Source organism: Heptranchias perlo, chromosome 11, assembly GCF_035084215.1.
Source record: "Heptranchias perlo isolate sHepPer1 chromosome 11, sHepPer1.hap1, whole genome shotgun sequence".
NCBI classification, from domain to species: Eukaryota; Metazoa; Chordata; class Chondrichthyes; order Hexanchiformes; family Hexanchidae; genus Heptranchias; species Heptranchias perlo.
The window spans coordinates 55,930,933-55,946,146 of NC_090335.1; positions in this window are offsets into that span (position 1 = coordinate 55,930,933).

A 15,214-nucleotide genomic window follows, 5' to 3' on the forward strand; every position below is an offset into this window, starting at 1 on the left:
TATAGACTGGGATAGTAATAGTGTAAAGGACAGAGAGGGGGAGGAATTTCTGAAGTGTGTTCAGGAGAACTTTCTTGATCAGTATGTCTCCAGTGAGGAAAGAGGCATTGCTGGATCTGGTTCTGGGGAGTGAGATGAGTCAAGTGGAGCAAGTGTCAGTGGCGGAACATTTAGGGAACAGTGATCATAGTATCATAAGATTTAGATTAGTTATGGAAAAGGACAAGGAGCAATCTAGAGTAAAATACTTAACTGGAGGAGGGCCAATTTCAGTTGAGAGCAGATCTGGCCCGGATAAATTGGAATCAAAGATTGGCAGGCAAAACTGTAATCAAACAATGGTCAGCCTTTAAAGAGGAGGTGGTTCGGGTACAGTCTAGGTACATTCCCACGAGGGGGAAAGGGAGGGCAACCAACCTGGAGCTCCCTGGATGACGAAAGAGATAGAGAGTAAGATGAAGCAGAAAAAGAGGGCATATGACAGATGTCAGGTTGATATTACAAGTGAGAACCAGGCTGAATATAGAAAGTACAGAGGAGAAGTGAAAAAAGAAATAAGAGGGGCAAAGAGAGAGTATGAGAATAGACTGGCAGCCAACATAAAAGGGAATCCAAAAATCTTCTATAGGCATGTAAATGGGTAGTAAGAGGAGGGGTGGGGCCGATTAGGGACCAAAAAGGTAATCTACACATGGAGGCAGAGGGCATGGCTGAGGCACCAAATGAGTACTTTGCATCTGTCTTTACCAAGGAAGAAGATGCTGCCAAAGTCACAATGAAAGGGGAGGTAGTTGAGATACTGGATGGGGTGAAAATTGATAAAGAGCAAATACTAGAAAGGGTGGCTATGCTTAAATTAGTTAATTCACCTGGTCCAGTTGGGATACATCTTAGGTTGCTGAGGGACGTAAGGGTGGAAATTACAGAGGTGCTGGCCATAGTCTTCCAAACATCCTTAGATACGGGAGTGGTGCCAGAAGACTGGAGAATTGCAAATGTTACACCCTTGTTCAAAAAGGTGTAAAGATAAACCTGGCAACTACAGGCCAGTCAGTTTAACCTCGATGATGGGGAAGCTTTTAGAAACTATAATCCAGGACAAAATTAATAGTCACTTGGACAAGTGTGGATTAATAAAAGAAAATCAGCACGGATTTGTTAAAGGCAAATTGTGTTTAACTAACTTGATTGAGTTTTTTGATGAGGTAACAGAGAGGGTAGATGAGGGCAATACGGTTGATGTGTATATGGACTTTAAAAGGTGTTTGATAAAATGCCACATAATAGGTTTGTCAGCAAAATGGAATAAAAGGGGCAGTGGCAGCATGGATACAAAATTGGCTAAGTGACAGGAAACAGAGAGTAATGGTGAACGGCTGTTTTTCGGACTGGAGGAAGGTATACAGTGGTGTTCCCCAGGGGTCGGTACCAGGACTGCTGCTTTTTTTGATCTATATTAGTGACAGTATAATGAATTAACACTGGTTTGGCCACAACTGGAGTATTGTGTCCAATTCTGGGCACCGCACTTCAGGAAGGATATGCAGGCCTTAGAGAGGGTACAGAAAAGATTTACTAGAATGGTTCCAGAGATGAGAGGCTTCGGTTATGTGGATAGACTGGAGATGCTGGGGTTGTTCTCCTTTAGAGCAAAGAAAGTTGAGAGGAATTTTGATAGAAATGTTCAAAATCATGACGGGTTTATATGGAGTAAATAAAGAGAAATTGTTCCCATTGGCAGAAGGGTCGAGAACCAGAGGACACAGATTTAAGGTGATTGGCAAAAGAACCAAAGGCGAGGTGAGGAAAAACTTTTTTAAGCAGCGAGTAGTTATGATCTGGAATGCGCTGCCTGAAAGGGTGGTGGATACAGATTCAATCGTGGCTTTCAAAAAGGAATTGGATCAATATTAGAAGGGAAAAAATTTGCAAAGCTACAGGGAAAGAGCGGGGAGAATGGGACTAATTGGATTGCTCTTACAAAGAGCCGGCACAGGCTCAATGGGCCAAATGGCCTCCTTCTGTGCTGTAATGATTCTATAATTCTACAAACATCTGGTCCACATCCCAGATGCCATGTCAATTGCATCACAGAACCTGTGATCTTATTTGTCTACCAGTATGTAACTAGTTAGTGTTTCTTAGAAAATAAAAGGAAAAATTAAGCTATATAAAATATCTCTCAAAAATAAACAAATAGAATGCCACGCAAGCTGCTGTGATAATACATTAGGCACTACATGGAGCTGTTCAAACATTGCAATTTTAAAACCAAGTTGGCATTATCTTAATTAATTGTTGTATACCTTTTACCAAAAAAAATCTGTTGGCTGATTATTTTAATAAAGCTGTAATTTTGTTTGTGCAACACATAGAATCATAGAAACTTACAGCACAGGAGGCCATTAGGCCCATTGTGCCTGTGCTGGCTGTTTGAAGGAGCTACTCAATTAGTCCCACTCCCCTGCTTTCTCCCCATAGCCCTGCAATTTTCTCCCCTGCAAGTATTTATCCAATTCCCTTTTGTAAGTTACTATTGAACTTGCTTCCTCCATCCTTTTAGGAAGTGCATTCCAGTTCATGATAACTCGCTGCATTAAAAAAAATTCTCCTCATCTCACTCTGGCTCTTTTGCCAATTACCTTCATTCTCTGTCCTGCCACCTTCAAAGATTTCTGTACATAAACCCCTAGGTCTCTCTGTTCCTGCGTCTCCTTTAAAAATTACCATTTAGTTTATATTGCCTCTCTGCATTTTTCCTTCCAAAATGCATCAATTCACACTTCTCTGTGTTAAATTTCATCTGCCATGTGTCTGCCCATTTCACCAATCTGTCTATGTTCTCCTGAAGTCTGCTACTTCCTCACTGTTTACTACTTTTTTGAGTTTTGTGACATCTGCAAACTTTGAAATTATGCCCTGTATATCCTTGTCCAGTGTAAATATAGGTAAAGGTATTTAGGGGAACCAGGCTCAATAGGGTTAATTAGTCAAAGTTTTAGCTGAAAGTACTGTACTATAATAGACTGCTTTTAAATTAACTTACTGCACCTGCAGGCACTAACAGCCATGAGAATCTTGTTATTGTAAACTAAGGGAAGAACATAACGGTACCCCCACTGCATTTTTCTAGGTTTGTTTCAGTTCCAGTTTTAAGGGATTAGGGCAGAACTTACTCAGCTCACTCACCATTCCTCAATGGCGTCCTGTCCAACCGCCGTCAAATCCATCGGAGCAAGTTCGCGACCGCGCACGTGCGCATTAAAATCCCGAAAATCATGAACATGCTCCAATTGATTCACCGGCGATTTGACAGTTACGAATTAAAGGGTCACCTACGCAACAATCAATGCATTCAGCAAACATCCGTAAACTTAACCATCTGCCCAGCTGGAACAAAGACACTTGCCGCTCGAGAAAGTACTTTGAAAATACCAGCCCTACACTTTTTTAAAAACGCGGAGACTTATAATGACTGCTGAACAACAAAAAATTAAATTTTAAAAACATGGAATGTCTAATTATTATTTTTTGATCATTAAAAACATTTATTAAAAAAAAATTAACTTTTAATTTTTGTTATAAATCATTTCCTTGCCTTTTTATATTAAGGTATGTTATTATGTTAAATTTTTATTTAGACTAACATAGGGCATGTCACTTTAAATGAATGAGTATTACTTGCCTGCTTGTGGGTGGGGCTTCCATTCCTACAGTCTTTGCACGTGCACATGGCTTGCGCTGATCTCGAAGCGCACCAATGGAGAAGATTTCAAAATTCAGCAAATGGACGTCATGGCCTACGCAGTGAGTACATTCGTACTTTTTATCCGCAGGATATGCGGAGAGCCTTGCCATGCCGGTCAGAGCAAGATCCGGCCCGTTATTCTTTAAAATAGATCATTTAATGCTATTGTCGTAGTGCTTTAGTTAAGCGTATAAGATTTTTAAGTTTCTTAATTTAAGTGGATATTTCCCCAGAAGGAAATCATGAATTGACAAATTAACCCCTTGGGCTCTCAAGAAGAGCCACAATGGATTTCCTGTTATTCTTTTCTTTTACACAGGGAATCATGGTTTTCAGGACCGCAAACGTGTTGGTGCAGGAAACGATCCAATGATATTAAGAATTTAAGACCTTGTCTGCAGACATCAGCAGATATCAAATATCACAGTGTGGTGATGTTTTGGACTAAGACTGAAGACTTGGATTTTGAAAATTCAAAATTACGTAGAGAAGGAAAAGGAAACATCAGCCTTGACCCAAGTTACTTTTCCCTTTCTGAAAAAGTCTTGCCAAAAGTAATTACCGGTACTTCTGTCTCTATTGTAAAACCACAAAGCCTGGACATAATTTGTTTCTTAAATTGGAATTGATAAGATAAATTGATATGAGTTGCTGTTCAAGCACTCGAGAAGGGAAAATTTACCTGTAGTTTAAGGGGATAATCAAATTACATTTCAAAATAAAATGAGTCCAGTCTAAATGGTTCCTATCCAATGCTTTGTATCAAGGAAAAAACAATTTTCAGGGGGAAATAAAATTGTACATTGACAAGTCCTGTCAGTCCAACAATACTGCTCTCTGGAATTAGGATAATTTGAAATGATGGAATGGACTCAGGCATAATGTAGCGGGATATTTTGGGAAATGAAAAGCAGTCCAAGAAGAATTTAAGTAAAATAAACCAAAAATGTATTGATATTGGACCAGCCTGTAAATATTGTATTGGACAGTAAAGTTCATCCAGGGCTCATGAATGGTAATAGAATGAAAAGCAGTTCAAGAAGTAAAATTGGATGAGAGGAAGTGATTGAGAATTAAAGTATAGAAACAGGAATTACACCACCAAATGGGAATGTCTCTAAAGTCCTGAGCATGATTTACCAAAAGATATCAATCTGGTATAAATGTACAATCTAGTGAAAGTCAAGGAGGTGTAGTTGATAATAGTAAATTGATAGCTTTCTCATGGAGATGTTGTGTCCTTGCCTATACTGAACAACGAGAAAACTGCATTTGATAGCCTGGCCACTACCCAGACATCGGGACCCTGCAGGGAGAGAGAAGCAAAGATCCCCAGACATCCCCCGGTCCATTGATAAGATAAACTGAAAGCCCAAGAACGGCTACAGTGGACATGAAAGATACAAATGTATGTTGTCATTAATTGAAAACGGAAACCAGGATGAAGATCATGATTACAAAAGCCTACGACTTGGCGAGATATTGGAACCACTCTTTATACGGAGCAGCTGCTCTTACAGGATTGAATCTTACTGGATATATGACATGTGCCATGGAAAACACATTTGCTGATGCCATGAGGAAGAAGAAACTGGCCAGCAGAAAGTTAAAATTCAAGAATATCACCTATGATATATTGCGTGTGAGGCAAGCAGTATGTGGAAATGCAAGATGAAGATATACTGAAGAACGGGTCTCAGACATGCTCAGTTACTTGATAACAGCACAACATGAAATGGTTAATGTGGCACAAGAGAGTGAGAAAACCTTTTAAGCAAGACACTGATACATGCTCCATAGAGAAATCGACTAATTAATGAAACAATAAGGATAGCTTTAAGCATTGGTACCTATCAGAGAGATTGAAATTAAAATAAAGAGGGACATAGAAATTTGGACTTCCAAAATTCAGGGTTAGGTTCCATTCAGTTAATATTGAAATTGGGCTCAGGAGAAATAATACTTAGCAAAAATATCCACAAGGTGGATATTAGTAAAAGGAGAGCTGGAGAATCTTTTAAGTCCATGATTTCTTGATATTATGATGTGTTCTTTGAAATGTATGCTTAAAAAACTTGTTCGACGCGCTAATAACCTAGAGATAGTGACTCTGTTGCAGCAAGGTAAGAAATAAATTGAGTGAGGAGTCGGAGATAGTAGCTCCTCCTCCTCAAGGTGGCGAATGTAAGGAAATATATGTTAAGGTATTTAGGGGAACCAGGCTCAATAGGGTTAATTAGTCAAAGCTTTAGCTGAAAGTACTGTACTATAACATAGACTGCTTTTAAATTAACTTACTGCAGCTGCAGGCACTAAAAGCCATGAGAATCTTGCAATTGTAAAGGGAAGAACATAACGGAACCCCTCACTCCTTCAGACATACTGGAATGCTGAAGCTAGCCATCTCCTGTCACCTTCAAGGCCTTTAGGGTGACATATCAAATGCAGGGACTGGGGAACATTGTGCTGGGGATAAGGAGAGATAAGGGGAAAGCATAAGGCACTGTCTCTTCTGACTAGTATGAGTTGTCTATATGATTGGGTAAATTAAAGGGAGTATTTTAGAAAATACCTGATTGGATGTATTTTGCTGCAGTGAGAAGGGGGACAAGGGGTTAATTCAGTGTATAAGTAACCAGGTCCTACTCACACTCAGGGTAGAGAAGAAAAAAAGTGGAAGCGAGAAGCGGACAACTCTCTACCAAGAAAAGAACAGGTAATATAATTCTTGTCCTGTACTGTTAACTACTGCTTAGACACTTGCGTGTGTTGGTCCTTGTGCAAAGTTAATAAAGTGTCACTATCTCCAATTGGAGTTAGATCAAATCTTTTCAAGACCAGGTCATTAATATATATCAAGAAGAGCAGTGGTTCTAATACCGAGCCCTGGGGAACACCACTGTTAACTTCTCTCCTTTCTGATAAACAACCGTTCACCACTACTCTCTGCTTTCTGTCCCTTAGCCAATTTTGAATCCATGCTGCCACTGCCTCTTTAATCCCATGGGCTTCAATTTTGCTAACAGGTCTATTATGTGGTACTTTATCAAATGCCTTTTGAAAGTCCTTATACACAACATCAACTACACTACCTTCATCGACTCTCTCCGTTACTTCATCAAAGAACTTAATCAAGTTAGGCAAACTCGATTTGCCTTTAATAAATCCATGCTGGCTGTCATTTATTAGCCCATACTTTTCCAAGTGACAATTAATTTTGTGCTGGATTATTGTTGCTAAAAGTTTTGCCACCGCCAATGTTAGGCTGACTGGCCTGTAGTCACCTGGTTTATCCCTTCTGCCGTTTTTGGAACATTTGCAATCCTCCAGAGTTCTGGCACCTCTCCCTTATCTAAGGAGGATTGGAAGATTGTGGCTAGAACCTCCACAATTTCCACCCTTACTTCCCTCAGCAATCTAAGATGGTTGCAGCAACCAGCCGGACCGAGTGACTTTTCTACATTGAGTACTGCCAATCTTTTAAGTACCTCCTCTTTATCTATTTTTATCCTATCCAATTTCTCCACTACCTCCTCCTTTGCTGTGACATTAGCAGCATCCTCTTCTTTTCTGAAGACAGATGCAAAATACTCATTTAGTACCTCAGCTATGCCATCTGCCTCCACAAGAAGATCTCCTTTTTGGTCCTTAATTGGCCCCATCCTTCCTTTGACTATTCTTTTACTATTCATATGTTTTTAAAAGACTTTAGTGTTCTTTTTTATGTTACCCGTTAATCTATTATTATACACTCTTATTGCCCCTCTTATTTCCTTTTTCAATTCTCCTCTGCACTTTCTGTATTCAGATCATTTCTCTACTGCATTATGAACCTGACATTTATCATAAGCCTCTTTTCCCTCATGGGAATGTGTCTAGTCTGTACCTGAACTATCTCCTCTCTGAAGGCCTCCCATTGCTCATTTACTGTTTTACATTCCAATCTTTAGTTCCAAACCAAGGCCAGATCCCTTTTCAACTTACTGAAATTAGCCCTCCTCCAGATGAGTATTTTGACATTTGATTGTTCCTTGCCCTTTTCTATAACTACACCAAACCTAATGATATGTGATCACTGTTTCCCAAATGCTCGCCCACTGAAACATGCTCCATTTGCCCTGCTTCATTCTCCAGAACTAGATCCAGCACTGCTTTCTTTCTTGTTAAGCTGGAAACATACTGATTAAGAACATTCTCTTGTACACATTTCAGGAATTCCTCCCCCTCTTTGCCCTTTGCATTGCTATTTTCCCAGTCTATATTCCTCAGCTGAATCAGATTTCCAGCATCCACAGTATTTTGCTTTTCAATTAAAAAGATGGACTTATCATTAGTGCTAACTGATGACTGCAACAGATCACTCAGAATGAATCTGTAATCTCTGTGATTCAATAGTTTTACCTGTGTTGGTGATTGACTACTTTTCCTTGTATTAAAGTCAGGCGTTTATGCCTGAGGCCTGGTGCCTGAAACCTCCTAGGGTAGGTTTTTCTCTTCCCTGTACCTGGATAATCAGCATCCCCAGGTGTAGGCAAGAGGAAAAAAGCAGGACGGAGCATTTGCAGCCTCTTGCTTTGTTTTTCCTCTCTCTATACTCTTTGGTTGCCCTGGAGGATGTGAACCTGAAGAACCTTGATGCAATGGTCTGTCCCGGAAGGTCTGCAGGGGTCACCAGGGAGGCTAAAGATGTTGCAGGTAAGTACAACATGTTGGTTTTACTCCATCCCCAAGGAGGGGGATTTAAACTATCAAATGCATGTGATTTCACAGAGAGTGAAAGGAAGATGTTATGGAGAGAGGGAGAAAGCAAACTTTCAGCTAAAGCACAGAGCGAACGGAGTGGATAGCGAACAGAGAGGAAACTTGAGAATTTGGTGAGAGGGGGACTCTGATAAAGTAGTGGGTGAATTGAAATTAAAATGTAGTTCAAAATTTAACATAGAACTTTAAAACTTTAAAAGAAACTGCAAGTTAGGTAGCAGTTAACAGACTGCAAGTCAGTGGCAGTTAAGTCAATCAGCTGTAAGTGATTGTCTGAATAGAGGGTAATTACTGGGAATTGGAAGCTGATTGAGCAGTTGTAACTGCTATTCTCAAAAGTTGTATAAAGTAGAAGGTAGCTGCTAAAGCACAGAGTGAACGGAGTGGATTGCAAACAGAGTAGGAACTTGAGAATTTGGGAAGAGGGGGAATTAAGTGTAGAGGGGGAAGGACAGTGAACAGAGAGGAAGAGCTCATATGACAGTAGATAAGTAGTGGCAGGCATTTAAAGAAATATTTCAGAATTCTCAATGAATATACATTCCATTGAGAAATAAAAACTCTATGGGAAAAGTGATCCATCCGTGGCTAACTAAAGAAGTTAAGCATAGTATTAGATTAAAAGAAGAGGCTTATAATGTTGTGAAGAATAGTAGGAAGTCTGAGGATTGGGAGTGTTTTGGAAACCAGCAAAGGCTGACCAAAAAATTGATAAAAAGGGAGAAAATAGAATGAGAGTAAACTAGCAAGAAATATAAAAACAGATTGTAAGAGCTTCTACAAGTATGTAAAAAGGAAGCGAATAGCGAAAGTAAACGTTGGTCCCTTAGAGGCTGAGACAGGAGAAATTATAATGGGGAATAAAGAAATGGCAGAGACCTTAAACAAATATTTTGTATCTGTCTTCACAGTAGAAGTCACAAAAAGCATACCAGGAATAGTAGGGAACCAAGGGGCTAATGAGAGTGAGGAACTTAAAACAATTAATATCACTAGAGAAAAAGTACTAGACAAACTAATGGGAATAAAAGCCAACAAATCCCCTGGATCTGATGGCCTACATCCTAGGGTTCTAAAAGAGGTGGCTGCAGAGATAGTGGATGCATTGGTTGTGATCTTCCAAAATTCCCTAGATTCTAGAACGGTCCCGGTGGATTGGAAGGTAGCAAATGTAACACCGCTATTCAAGAAAGAAAGGAGGGAGAGAGAAAACAGGGAACTACTACTCGTCGGGAAAATGCTGGAATCCATCATTAAGAAAGTTGTAACAGGGCACTTAGAAAATCATAATATGATTAGCAGAGTCAACATGGTTTTATGAAAGGGAAATCATGTTTAACAAATTTATTATAGTTCTTTGAGGATGTAACTGCCAGGGTAGATAAAGGGGAACCAGTGGATGTAGTATATTTGGATTTCCAAACGGTATTCAATAAGGTGCCACATAAAAGGCTGCTACGCAAGATAGAGGCTCATGATGTTGGGGGTAATATATTAGCATGGATAGAGGATTGGTTAATGGACAGAAAACAGGGAGTAGGATAAATGGGTCATTTTCAGGTTGGCAGGCTGTAACTAATGGGGTTCCGCAAGGATCAGTGCTTGGGCCTCAGCTATTTACAATCTATATTAATGACTTAGATAGAGGGACCGAGTGTAACGTATCCAAGTTTGCTAATGATACAAAGATAGGTGGGAAAGTAAGCTGTGAGGAGTTCGAAAAGAGTCCGCAAAGGGATATAGATAGGTTAAGTGAGTGGGCAAGAAGGTGGCAGATGGAGTATAATGTGGGGAAATGTGAGGTTATTCACTTTGGTAGGAAGAATAGAAAAATTGAATATTTTTTTAAATGGTGAAAAACTATTAAATGTTGGTGTTCAGAGAGATCTGGGTGTCCTCGTACAAGAAACACAAAAAGTTAGCACGCAGGTAGAGCAAGCAATTAGGAAGGCAAATGGCATGTTGTCCTTTATTGCAATGGGGTTGGAGAACAAGAGTGAGGAAGTCTTTCTACAATTGTACAGAGCTTTGGTGAGACCTCACCTGGAGTACTGCGTTCAGTTTTGGTCTCCTTACCTAAGGAAGGATATAATTGCCTTGGAGGCGATGCAACAAAGATTCACTAGATTGATTCCTGGGATGAGAGGGTTGTCCTATGAGGAGAGATTGAGTAGAATGGGCCTATACTCTCTGGAGTTTAGAAGACTGAGAGATGATCTCATTGAAACATATAAGATTCAGAGGGGGCACTACAGGGCAGATACTGAGAGGCTGTTTCCCCTGGCTGGCGAGTCTAGAGCTAGAAGGCATAGTCTCAGGATAAGGGGTCGGCCATTTAAGACTCAGATGAGAAACAATTTCTTCACTCAGAGGGTTGTGAATCTTTAGCATTCGCTACCCCAGAGGGCTGTGGATGCTGAGTCATTAAGTATATTCAAGGCTGAGATAGAAAGATTTTTGGACTCTAGGGGAATCAAGGGATATGGGGATCGAATGGGAAAGTGGAGTTGAGGAGATTGAACGGTGGAGCAGGCTCGAGGGGCTGTATGGCCTACTCCTGCTCCTATTTCTTATGTTGTTATATTCCTTCGTCAGTTTTTCTGTCTTCAAGTCATTTTTATTTTTGCATTTCAATAATTTATTTTATAACAAGCATTCACTCAAAAGAACAAGAGGATTGTAGAAACATGATATGCAACGTGAAGGGGTTTAGAATGTAACAAACTAGTTATTTGGCTTGTTGGGAAGTTGGGAGTGAAAGCCTGATTTACATAATGAGTGAACATTTTGAATTGCTAATAACTCCAGCAGGCGTTACATTCGATATATGCTTCACTCGTCCGCACTTTAAATTTTAAACAGGATCTTGTTTAGAATGCCATTGAGCAGAATGCATGCTGACTAAACCCAGCAGGCAACTTCACCCATAGTCAGGTGGGTGGAGGAAGACCATCAAGACTCAGCAGGGTGAGAGAGAAGATCATATACTTACCACAATAATGGACAATTCTACAGATACTGTAGAGTTGCGTGTTTTTGTGGTAAGTATATTTTCACAGGCCAAGTTCCTCTGTGAAAACATGTTTACAGTGAAAAACTATCTCACACATTTTTGGCATTGTCTCTGACTGTACATGGAGGTAGTCACACACAGAGTGCTCTTCAGTCTTTTTTTTCCCAATGTTTTGCAAAAGATGCCACAAAGCACGAACAAAATCACAAGCACCATAATTAAAAAAGGGGAACCAAATCGTTAAAAATTTACCCTAAGAAACCTAAGAGAATTTCTTTGAATGAGATATTTATCACAGCAGATTGGAAAGGCAAATCAACCTGGCACAGGAGCGATGGGAAACAGTGACATGCTGCAGAAGGAAGAAAGTCAATGACCCTAATGCTTGAGTCCAGGGGAATTTCAACAGGGAACCCAAAAATTCAATTGAGTGGTTTGGGCCCAAGAGTAATACGGACTTGACCTCCTCCAAAATCACAGTCCAATAAGCTCAAAATTTAGAACAGGTTCAAAGTATGTGTAAGTGTCTGTCATCTCGTCCGCACCACCTCCACATCAATTCTGAGATCTCAGGCTGCCAGCAATGGAATTACAGTGACGTGCAATAAATTCTGCCCATACATGCCAATCTGTTATCTTTTCGTGTGGACATGAGCTTTTTTAGCTCTTTGTCACAATGTTTACTCTGGAGGCTGGAAAGCAAATCATGTGAAGTAGTCCCATTACCCATTTTTTAAAAATTAATTCTTGGGATATGGATGTCACTAGCAAGGCCAGCATTTATTGTATATCCCTAGTTGCACTTGGCAAGGTGGTGGTGAGCTGCCTTTTTGAAGCACTGCAGTCCGTGTGGTGAAGGTACTCCCACAGAGCTGTTAGGTAGGGAATTCCAAGATTTTGACCCAGCAAATGGAAGGAACAGTGATATATATCCAAGTTAGGACGGTGTTGCAACGAGTTAGATCATCAAGTTACATGCAGCATAGAAACAGGTCATTAGGCCCAACTGGCCTATGCCAGCGTTTATGCTCCACACGAGCCTCCTCCCATCTTCATCTAACCTTATCAGCATACCCTTCTATTCCTTTCTCCCTCATGTGCTCATCTAGCTTCCCCTTAAATGCATCTATCCTATTTGCCTCAACTGCTCCTTGTGGTAGTGCATTCTACATTCTTACCAACCTTTGGGTAAAGTAGTTTCTCCTGAATTCTCTATTGGATTCATTAGTGACTATTTTATATTTATGACCTCTAGTTTTGGACTCCCCACAAGTGGAAACATTTTCTCTACGTCTACCCTTTCAATCACTTTTATTATCTTAAATTCTTCTATCAGGTCGCACCTCAGTCTTCTCTTTTCCAGAGAAAAGACCCCCAGCTTGTTCAGCCTTTCCTGATAAGTATATCCTCTCAGTTCTGGTAGCATCCTTGTGAATCTTTTATGCACCTTCTCCAATGCCTCGATATCTTTTCATAATATGGAGATCAGAATTGTGCACAGTACTCCAAGTGTGGTCTAACCAAGGTTCTATACAAGTTTAACATAACCTCTTTTTTTCAATTCTATCCCTCTAGAAATGGACCCGTGATTGGTTTGCTTTTTTTTATGACCTTATTAACCTGTGTCGCAACTTTTAGTGATTTGTTAATATGTACCCCTAGTTCCTTTTGCTCCTCTACCCCATTTAGACTCTTATTATCCAAGCAGTATGGGCCTCCTTATTCTTCCTACCAAAATGCACATCCTCACATTTATCCATATTGAAATTCATTTGCCAATTACATGCCCATTCTGCAAGCTTATTAATGTCTTCTTGTATTTTGTGTGACTTGGAAGGGAACTTGGAGTAGATGATGTTCCAATGCACCTGCTTCTCTTGTCCTTCTAGGTGGTAGAAGTTGCAGGTTTGGGAGGTGCTATCGAAGACACCTTGCTGAGGTGCTGCAGAGCATCCAGTAGATAGGACACACTGCAGCCACGGTGCATTGGTGGTGGAGGGAGTGGATGTTTAAGGTGCTGGATGGGCTGTCGATCAAGCAGAATGCTTTGTTCTGGATGGTATCGAGTTTCTTGAGTGTTGTTGCAGCTGCACCCATCTAGGCAAGTGGAGAGTATTCCATCACACAGTGGATCACTTCCTCTGTGTATGCACAGAAGAGATGAGCTGTAGTGAATTATAGGGCAACTTCCCCTGTTTTTCTGATTACAGTGTTAAAAGGGGCTTAAAATCATCATGCTTCAATGTACAACCTCAGAAACAAGGAAAAAATGGCAGCTATGATCAGGGTTATCCTGGTCTATTTATTTAAAGAAGCAGTCTTTCTTTATAAATAATTTTATTTTTTATTATATTAGAATAAAAAATTATTTTGACAAATAATTTAACACCCGAAACATTAACTTGTCTATTCTTTCCACAGATGCTGACTGCCCTACAGAATGTTTCCAGCATTTTCTGTCTGCTCCAGATTTCCAGCATCTGCAGATTTTTGCCTTTTGTTGATAGAATATCAGATGTATCTTAATCTTAAGACATAACAGGCTCACATGTCACAGCATTTTAATGAATTATTTTTGTATGTCATAGGTGGGGCCGTTGAGTTTCAGTTTTCACTGTTTCATTGGCTGTGAAGTGCTTTGGCACGTCCTGAGGTTGTGAAAGGCACTATATAAATGCCACTGGGTGGCAGTATATTTTAACAACTGCCAATAGGCTTGCTAGCATGCAAGCTGATTAGACCCCTACAAATAAGTTCATTGAGTAAGTCCATCCATGCATTTGATATCACAATTAGGGGGCTTGGAACTAACATCCTATGTGGTACAGTTCACATTTTTAGATGAACATAGGAACAGGTGCAAGCCATTCAACCCCTCTAGCAGATTCCGCCATTCAATTTGATCATGGTTGATCTGTATCTTAATTCCATCTACCTGCCTTGGTTCCGTAACCCTTAATATCCTATCCTAACAAAATTCTCTCAATCTCAGTTTTGAAATTTTCAGTTTTGAAATTTTCAGTTGATCTAGCCTCAACAGCTTTTTTTGGGGGGAAGAGGGTTCCAGATTTCCACTACCCTTTGTGTGAAGAAGTGCTTCCTGACATCACCCCTGAATGGCCTAGCTCTAATTTTAAGGTTATGTCCCCTTGGTCTGGACTCTCCAACCAGAGGAAATAGTTTCTTTCTATCTACCCTATCAAATCCTTTAATCCTCTTAAACACCTCAATTAGATTATCGCTTAATCTTCTATATTCAAGGGAATACAAGCTTCGTCTATGCAACCTGTCCTCATAACTTAACCCTTTTAGCCACGATATCTGTGAATCTGCGCTGCACCCTCTCCAAGGTCGATATATCCTTCCTGAGGGGCAGTGCCCAGAATTGAATGCAGTACTCCAGATGGGGTTTAACCAGAGCTCTGTACAGCTGTAACATAACTCCCACCCTTTGTATTCCAGCCCCCTTGAGATGAAGGCCAACATTCCAATAGCCTTTTAAATGATTTTTTGTACCTGTCCATTAGCTTTTCTTGATTTCTGTACTTGGACCCCTAAATCTCTCTCTCATCATCCACAGTTCCTAGCTTCTCGCCATTTAGAAAATACTCTGATCTATCTTTCTTAGGTCCAAAGTGGATGACCTCACACTTCACCACATTGAGCTCCATCTGCCACAATTTTGCCCACTC